Source organism: Brienomyrus brachyistius, unplaced genomic scaffold (assembly GCF_023856365.1).
Source record: "Brienomyrus brachyistius isolate T26 unplaced genomic scaffold, BBRACH_0.4 scaffold567, whole genome shotgun sequence".
Taxonomy (NCBI): Eukaryota; Metazoa; Chordata; class Actinopteri; order Osteoglossiformes; family Mormyridae; genus Brienomyrus; species Brienomyrus brachyistius.
In genome coordinates, this window is record NW_026042842.1 from 24398 (window position 1) to 33198 (window position 8801).

The window sequence follows — 8801 nt, forward strand, 5'->3', positions numbered from 1 at the left end:
AGGCAAAAGGATGTTGGATTAAACTCCACACACCTAGAGATGTAAGTCAAGAGAAGTGATGCTACGATTATATAATTCCTTGGTAAGATCCCACCTAGAATACTGTGTGCAGGTTTGGTCACCATACCTTCAGAAGGACATTGCTGCCTTGGAAAAGGTGCAACGTAGGATGACTAGAATGATTCCTGCACTTAGAGGAATGTCTTATGAGGAGAGGTTCGCTGAGCTGAATCTGTTTAGCCTCAAGCAAAGGAGACTATGGGGGGACATGATCCAGGTATATAAGATTCTAACAGGTCGGGATGCTGTTCAGCCAAATGACCATTTCAATATTAATTTAAAATACTAGAACTCGTGGCCATAGTGGAAATTAGCTGGAGAACATTTAAAAATGAATCTGAGGAAGCACTTCAATTCAATTCAATTTTATTTATATAGCGCTTTTAACGACATGCATTGTCACAAAGCACTTTACATTTAACCGGCCAGAACCCCACCAAGCAAGCCTGAGGCGACAGTGGCAAGGAAACTCCCTCTAGCAGGAAGAAACCTTGAGTGGAACCTAGACTCAGAAGGGGACCCCATCCTCCTCTGGGCGACCAAGGAGCATGAAACTGCATTTACATTGACATTCATTAGAGTTCATATAGTTATAAAGTCCCAGTTGGTTTCATGTAGTTATATCCAGGAGTCCAGGTGCGGGTTCACACGGTGTAGTCGGCTCGGTATCAGCTCGAAAAAGAGAAGATGGAGAAGAGTTATTGCCCTACACCTAACCGGCAGGACTAAAGCAACTATGACAGCCTGCCTAAAAGAGTGACCTGGAAGGAAGCACAGGCATGAGGGTTTACAGAGGTTTTGGCGTCAAGCCACCTCCCATCCACAGCTTAAGTGATCGGCGAGAGTGGCAGGACGACAGCACCAATCCCCCCTTTCCCCTTCAATCTCAAATAACTATGAACCTCCAGATTTCCCATTCACCTTAGAAAAGAAGATTTAACTATCCAAAAGACTGGCGAAAGAGGTACATCTTAAGCCTTGACTTAAAAGCAGAGATTGTGTCTGAGTTCCGAACACTAATAGGAAGTTTATTCCATAGCTGTGGTGCTTTATGAGCAAATGCTCTTCCCCCAAAGGTAATGTTCTTTATTCTGGGTACGGATAGAATACCTCCATCTCGTCATCTAAGTGTATGATTCGGAACGCAAATGAGGTCACTCACATACTGCGGTGCAAGACCATTTACAGCTTTATAGGTTAAGAGCAGTGTTTTGTAGTCAACACGAAATCTAACTGGCAGCCAGTGCAGTGAAGATAAAATTGGGGTAATATGATTATATGTTTTAGTTTAACTATTGCTAGTAGCGGTTCAATCAATGCTGGGAGCATCGCTGAATAATTTTGATGGAACAGGGTCTAGCATACAAGTAGATGAATTTGAAGATAAAATTAAGTACATCAGTTCTGACTGGTTAACCAATATTCAATATTCAAAATGTTCTGTTTAATTGAGCATATTTTTGGTCAAAAAGTTTCATAAAGTCGTCACTGGAAAATAACCAGTGGTCTGGTTATTAGTCAGCTTGGACACCATAGTAAATAGGAATCTAGGATTATTTTTTGTTTATTTCAATTAGTTCTGATAGATACTAGATGATTTGGCGGCACTAAGAGCCTTTTTGTAGCTACCCATAGCCTCTTTCCATGCTAGTTCGAACACCACTAGTTTAGTATGATGCCACTTACATTCTGTAAGGACATAAAACTTATAGGTCCTGCAGGCCCCAACTCTGATCAGCCTGCATCAGTCTATTTCAGAGCTCCGCTGGCCCAGGCAAGACTGGACTCAACTCGTCAAACCACCCCTTTTAAGGAAGGCAAAGGCCTGCCGGCTCCTGAGAGACTGGATAGGAATAACTGGAGCAGCACAGAAAAAGCAAGACCTTTCACCCCCGGAGTGACCAGAGTTCCACAATCAATCCACAGCAACAACAGCTGTCAGCCTCCAGACACAGACACCTTTTCCACTATAAACAGGATAACTCAGCACACATAGATGTTAGGGACAAATACACGCATGTTTGGTCTCGTTTGAATAGGCATGAGACGAGGAGTATTATACTCTCAGATTTAAGGCAGTATAGCTTTTCCTAAGAGAAATACAGAAACTTCGGCTCAACCCACCAAACTGAGAGAGATTCTCTCATGGTAGAACAAGGGAATTACAACCACCCCCTAAAGTGATCTGATTGGCTGGGGACTTGAGAACCAAGGTCAGCAATGCCCCTAAAATTAACCATTGACCGAAATTAGTCAGTCTTCAGAAACATGCCATCACCTGGTCTGGATACTTAAGGAAGGGCTTCAGAAGTAGTCGGGGAGTCACTCTGTAATCAGAGCTCCCGCAGAGAACTGGGTGAAAGTCTATCTGTAGTCAGATACTTTCCACAGAACTTTGTTCACTCTCAGCTGAGGAATGTGATTGTTTAATATTGTATTTGTCCAAATGTATTTACAAGTATGTGTCCACATGTCAATAATTGTATATTGTAGTATTTTTAATAAATGTTGTTTCGATTACTTTATGACTGTCTGATTTGCTAACTTCTTCATAAACTTTCCAGATTGGACTTCTATCCTTATTAGGACTATGGTGGTAAATACTATCTTGCAGCCTCTGGGTTAAATCCCATTTATTTATCCGGGTCCCAAACTTGACTGCCCAAGTTAAGTTAGGTGGATACCAAAACTACACCTCTGGAGTTCGCACACGCTGATGACAGGTACCGGTCTACCCTCTGAGGGGCGTACACACTATGTTCCTAGGCACCGGGCATAGTCCCTGAGACGCTCACATGGTAAGACAATGGGTGGCATCGGCGGAGGCCCAAAGTAAACCTCGTACAACCTTTTTTATTTTTAACTGAGCAATTTTCTCTAGTGGAATTAAGCATAGATGCTAAATAATCCGTAATGCTATCAAGTTCAGCAGAATTCGACATTAGTTTGGTTGAAAACGATAGCTCAGGGAGGTTATCGATAAAGTTACTTGCTGTATTTGACGTGATTGTACGTTTGGCATATAGAAGCGAGTCGGGGGGCTAATATTTTGAGCAAGGGAAATATTGAACGCAATAAGATGATGGTCAGAGATAATACTGGACTGAGGCAGTAGAGTTGAATACATGATATGAAGACAACTGGATCACAACTGGATCACGGGGGAATCATAAGCAGGGAAGAACACACAGGCAAACAGCAGCAGCAACATTAAAGGCAGGACTGAGAAGCACATTTATACAAGGCTAAGCAGGGAGCAAACTAGAGGCACCTGAAATGAGTAACACAAGGGCAGGAAGGAGAGGTAAAACAAACGCGGAACAGGCATGGCACGTTATACCACACTAGGGAGGAAACGGGAGGTTCAGGAGGGCAGGGTGTGGCAGGGATCCGTTTCAAAATTTAATTTTGGCTTGTACAAACCTTGGTAAAAGCTGCAAAAGATCGATCAACCACTTTCTGAGCTATTGTCTTAACAAACAAAGCATCTGTTGGGGTGGCGGTGTCTGGGGAATACCATGTGTAATACACCTTGTGAAGATTTATATGTAAAACAAAATATTTTTTGATTCTATCACACATATAGAAATTATCCATCCATCCATTTTCCAAACCGCTTATCCTATTGGGTCGCGGGGGGTCCGGAGCCTATCCCAGAATCAATGGGCACGAGGCAGGGAACAACCCAGGATGGGGGGCCAGCCCATCGCAGGGCACACTCACACACCATCCACTCACACACACACACACCTACGGGCAATTCAGCAACTCCAATTAGCCCCAGCATGTTTTTGGACTGTGGGGGGAAACCGGAGTACCCAGAGGAAACCCCACAACGACATGGGGAGAACATGCAAACTCCACACACATGTGACCCAGGCGGAGACACGAACCCGGGTCCCAGAGGTGTGAGGCGACAGTGCTAACCACTGCACCACCATGCCGCCCCTTATAGAAATTATTCTAGGTTTAAATAGTAATTTAGCTGAGTAACTAGGCTGAAATTCTAGATAGTTGCAATTTTAAGAATTATTACTATTATTCACAGCTTTTAAGCATGCAGTTGGATGACGGATGGATGGATATTCAGCCACCAGAAATGCCAATTGTTGTTAAGAGGATCAAAGTCTGCAAAGTAGTATGCAGGGTTTAAGGCCAGAACACAGCATACTCTCCGACAGAAAGCATAAAGTTCACTGGGGGAATTTCTGTGGCCACTGCCTGAACAGCATGTGTGGAGAATGTTTATGAGGGTCGAGCCATGCAGAGCTGCTGGCCCTGGCATGTAATGATGAATCACAAATCAGTTAAAAATCGGTGCAAATGCATGAAGATTTAAACCGGCTGATGTGGAAAATGAATCACTATTGTAGGAGTACTTCACAGTACTTTAACAGAAAAACTGGTGTAATATTACATTTGATTTCACAATGTGAGTTTGACGTCAGATGTCACTGCGTATCACGTCGACATCGTACGTCAGTTTTTGGTTTTGAGCGAACGCGAGATGATGAATGAATTTGAAACTGAGGACGGCACAGTGGTTAGTGCTGGCTTCGGTCCAGGGCCCTTTCTGTGTGGAGTTCGCATGCTCTCCCCGTTTTCGCCGGGGACTCCAGGTTCCTCCCACGGTCCAAAAGCATGCAGGATAGGTTGACTGGTGAGTCTAAATTGGCCCTGTAGTTGTGTGAGTGTGTGCGACCTGCGGTGTGTAGGTGACTGCCTGGGCTTGGTTCCTGTCTGCGCCCCTTGTTCCCGGGATAGGCTCCGGTCTCCCCCGCGATCCCAGTTGGGATTAAGTGGTTTCAGAAAATGGATGGATGGACGCACCCCCCGATCTTCAATTGGCGGTGTGGCAGCATATTAGCTTTCCGGTAATCACAAACGAGGAGGAAACAGCGAGAAAAGCACAGACAAGACATAAACTGCATGCAAACATTGTAATAGACTGATAACATACACAAACAGGTCCACTGGCACCACCGTGAGCTGAGTGAAGATTATTAAAAGGGCAAAGCACGCTAAAAAGCTGCACATGCAAACCTTAGCTTATTTATTTGATTTATTTTTTATTTATTTACTTATTTTGATTTGGGATTTTTTTCAACAGTATTTTATTCAAATTCAGTTGCACTGTTCACAACAGTGTCAACAGTTCAGAAAGATAAATATAAGAATATTTTTGAATATATTTGTCTGCAGCTCATTCTGCAAAAAATTAGAAAATTGTATCGTGAACTCAGAATCGTGAATCGTATCAAATGGTGAGTTGAATGTATCATTACATCCCTAGTTCTTACAGTAGTACTATGGTATGGTGGAGCCACATGACAGGAAGGCAGTACATTGCGAAGTCTGTTAAGAACATCATTCGCACTGAACTGCCCTCCATTGACCAGCTGTACTTTAACTGCCACAGTAACAAGGTTCAGTCTATAATCCAGGACTCTGACCACCATCCACAAACACTGACTAGCAGATTCATGAACAGCTTCATTCGCCAAACAATTCAAACCTGCAGCTTTTGCATCCCCTGTAACAGTCATTTCCACGGCAGCTGCACTGTACAGCTGTTACTGCACTTTATCCACCACTGACCACGTATCATCCAGTTTTGTCCTGCTTTGTATCGCACTGTTTCTGCACCATGTTGTCTTGTACTCCCTTGTGTTGTTATGCACCATCTGTGTTGTTCTGAGCAGTGCCATGATGCAATATTACAAAAAGATCTTGAGGAAATGCAGAGTTCTGGAGGAGATTCTCACAGATCATGGCATGTGTTTATACTGAAGAAACTGTACAAATTGCTAGACATAAAACACAGGACTGGCAACTGTGGTACGTTTTAACACCTTGATAAAAAACTTAAAATCCATAGTAAGTAGGACAACCTCATAGAACCTTTACTAGTCATTGTTCAGAAGATTAACACGGATTAAAAACCATTACTATGAAAGCACGCTAATCAGTTAAGTTGATTATGTGGAGAGAGAGAAAAAAAACTGTCTTTGAAAAAGATCAACCATAGAACGAAGCTGCAGCATTGACACCCCCTAGTGGTGATTTGAAGATAGTTCTGTCTGTAGCAGCTAAGCAGTAGATTTGGCGTCAGGTGCCATGACAAACTCAGTGCTGCTCGGTTTGAACGGCAGAAGCACAAAAATAAAGGGGGCATCTACTGCACGCCCCCCACCCTTGAAAATGGTACAAATTATCATGCAACAGTTTTCTTAAGTAAGTCTTTTTGGGCGTCTGCAGAAACCTCCACGATGCGATTGCCCTGATTAAGAAGTGCGCAGCGGATACAATTTGGGATGCATCGTTCATCCGATTTATTAATATATAATTATTAGTATGTCTATATTATTTTAGAAACGTTACTTGACGAATATTTTTCATTGAGATTGATTCCCCGTTTAAAATTTTGGTGACACTTCATATTTTTTAAGAGAGACAGACAATTTGACGCATGCAATTTGCAGAAATATGTTGTGCCGCTATAAAGTACACAGGCAGCATGACAAACATAAGTACTCACTGAAGCCACGACATACGCCCGGCTGGCCCCAGCGGTACCCCTAAGAAGAAGGCTTTTTTCACAACCCACGACCATCACGAGGGCAAAAAAAACTGAATAGCCTAGAATTTAGTTAATTACAAGGCACATATTTATTGGAGCAAGAGCTCTAACATAAAACTACCTTGTAATTATAAAGTATTATGGCTGTGAACAATGTACAAACAGGCACAGAAAGTAAAATACTCCAAAAATGCAAAGAACCTAAATATTTTTGTTTCCACCGATTCACTCTTGATGTGTTAGGAGTCACAGTTCAGTAGCCTATTCTTCAGTATCTGCATTTAAGACCACCAACTGCTCTTTCTCCTCCTTCGCTCGTCGGCTCAGAGTATTGGACTTGGTAAGTAATGTTGCCCTTTTGGTTCCAGCAGCACTCTCTGCTTCCTCTGCCATGTGCTCAGCATCCTTTTGTAAACTCTCACATACACTTTCCAGTGAGACTCTCTTCCTCTTGAGTTCCTCAAGTTTTCTTTTTTGCTTTTCGCTCATCTTTCACCTTTGGTCAGAGGCGCTTTGGTTGCTCCCCCACACACTCTGACATGGTCGCATATAAGCCTCTGTGCAACAACTGTTTCCTCTGATAAGTTGCAGGTCTCCACCTCTATTCGTTCCACTTCGGCTTGCCCATAGGACAGCAGCAGCAAGTTCTTGCAGAACATCCAGAGGTCAGGATAAGGCCCACTAACTTTTTGATGTAAAAAGACATCAACTTTGGATGGTGCTGAAGGAATGAAGGATATAAAATCCAAGCCTTTTGCCTCATTGTGCAGGTGATTATCAGACTGCTGGGATATTGCATCACCTGTAATTACATTAATTACAGTAGATTAGATGCAGATCAACAATGTCAATACACAGAATCACATGTAGAATAGGAAAGTGATTTATAACCCAATTTTCCTATGATACCATAAATGTGCAATCATTTTAATTTAATCTTGAGATATCTCTAGGCTCATCAAAGAAAATATAACTGGGCTGATGCTTCTTTTCAAACACCAAGAGTCGGTCTTCTAAATACTGCTAAAATCTACGTGTTAACACTATTCAGTTCAGGGACGGATTATGGGTTGTGTGGGCCCCTGGGTAAAACGTTCGCGAGGCCCCCCCCCACCACCACCACCTGCACCACCACCACAACCACCACAAGTCAAGGGCCCTTGGCAGCCAAACACCCTCCCTATAGGGTCAGGGGACCTTGTAGGCAGAGGATCAAAGAATGTAGGCCCTCTAAAATAGACAAACGAAAATACATTGCTGATAAGCGTTGCAAATTGTTTTGGGCTTGGGGCCCACGGGCCCCCTGCACCCCAAGGGCCCCTGGGCAGCGGCCCCGCTAACCCGGTTTGTAATCCGTCCCTGATTCAGTTAGATGTGAAAAAAGAAAAGCATAATTTAAAAATAATATTCTGAACTATCCTATTCTTATCCTATGATTTACCAGCAGATATCCTGCCTGCCAACCGATTCTCCTGCGCAAACTTCTGCATGAGATTTCTCCTTTTCTGCTGGCAGTTATCTGGCTGGTGTGCATTTTGTTTGGGTCCAAGCACGTCATCTCATGTACAATCGAGTACTTCAGAGGGCATTTATCCAAGGCCTTTTTGCACATTTTTGAGAGCACAATCTGGCAATTTTTTTTAATCTGAAGGACACCAAGGTCACTTCCACTGCCTTTGGCTCCTGACTGTCTCTGACAAAAAGATGGTTTGTCAAATTTCCAGAATCTTTCTGCACACTCAGCCCAAGGTTAACACTACCTCAGCTGTACATATCAAACCAGCTCAAACTCCATGTTATTCACATATTTTTTACTTCACAATTGTTTGATACATTTGTATGTAAAGATACCAGTGAATTCACAGAAGTCCCACCTTGATGACAGCCATTCCTATATCCACCTCCTTTGGACTGAGCCAGAGTTTTTGCCTGTACAACAGCTGTACATGTTGCTACACAACACTTAAACATTCTATTTCCTCAATGAACTATTTTTTTTGCAGCAAAAGCCATGAAGCAGCAATAAAATCTTTAAAATATGCTTACCAATAAATATGGTTCTCCCATTTAAACACATGTAAAGATAAACCATGGATATTTAAAAATCATGGGTTCGTTAATGAGTTTAAATGTTATTGAATGGCTTACCTTAAACTTCTCC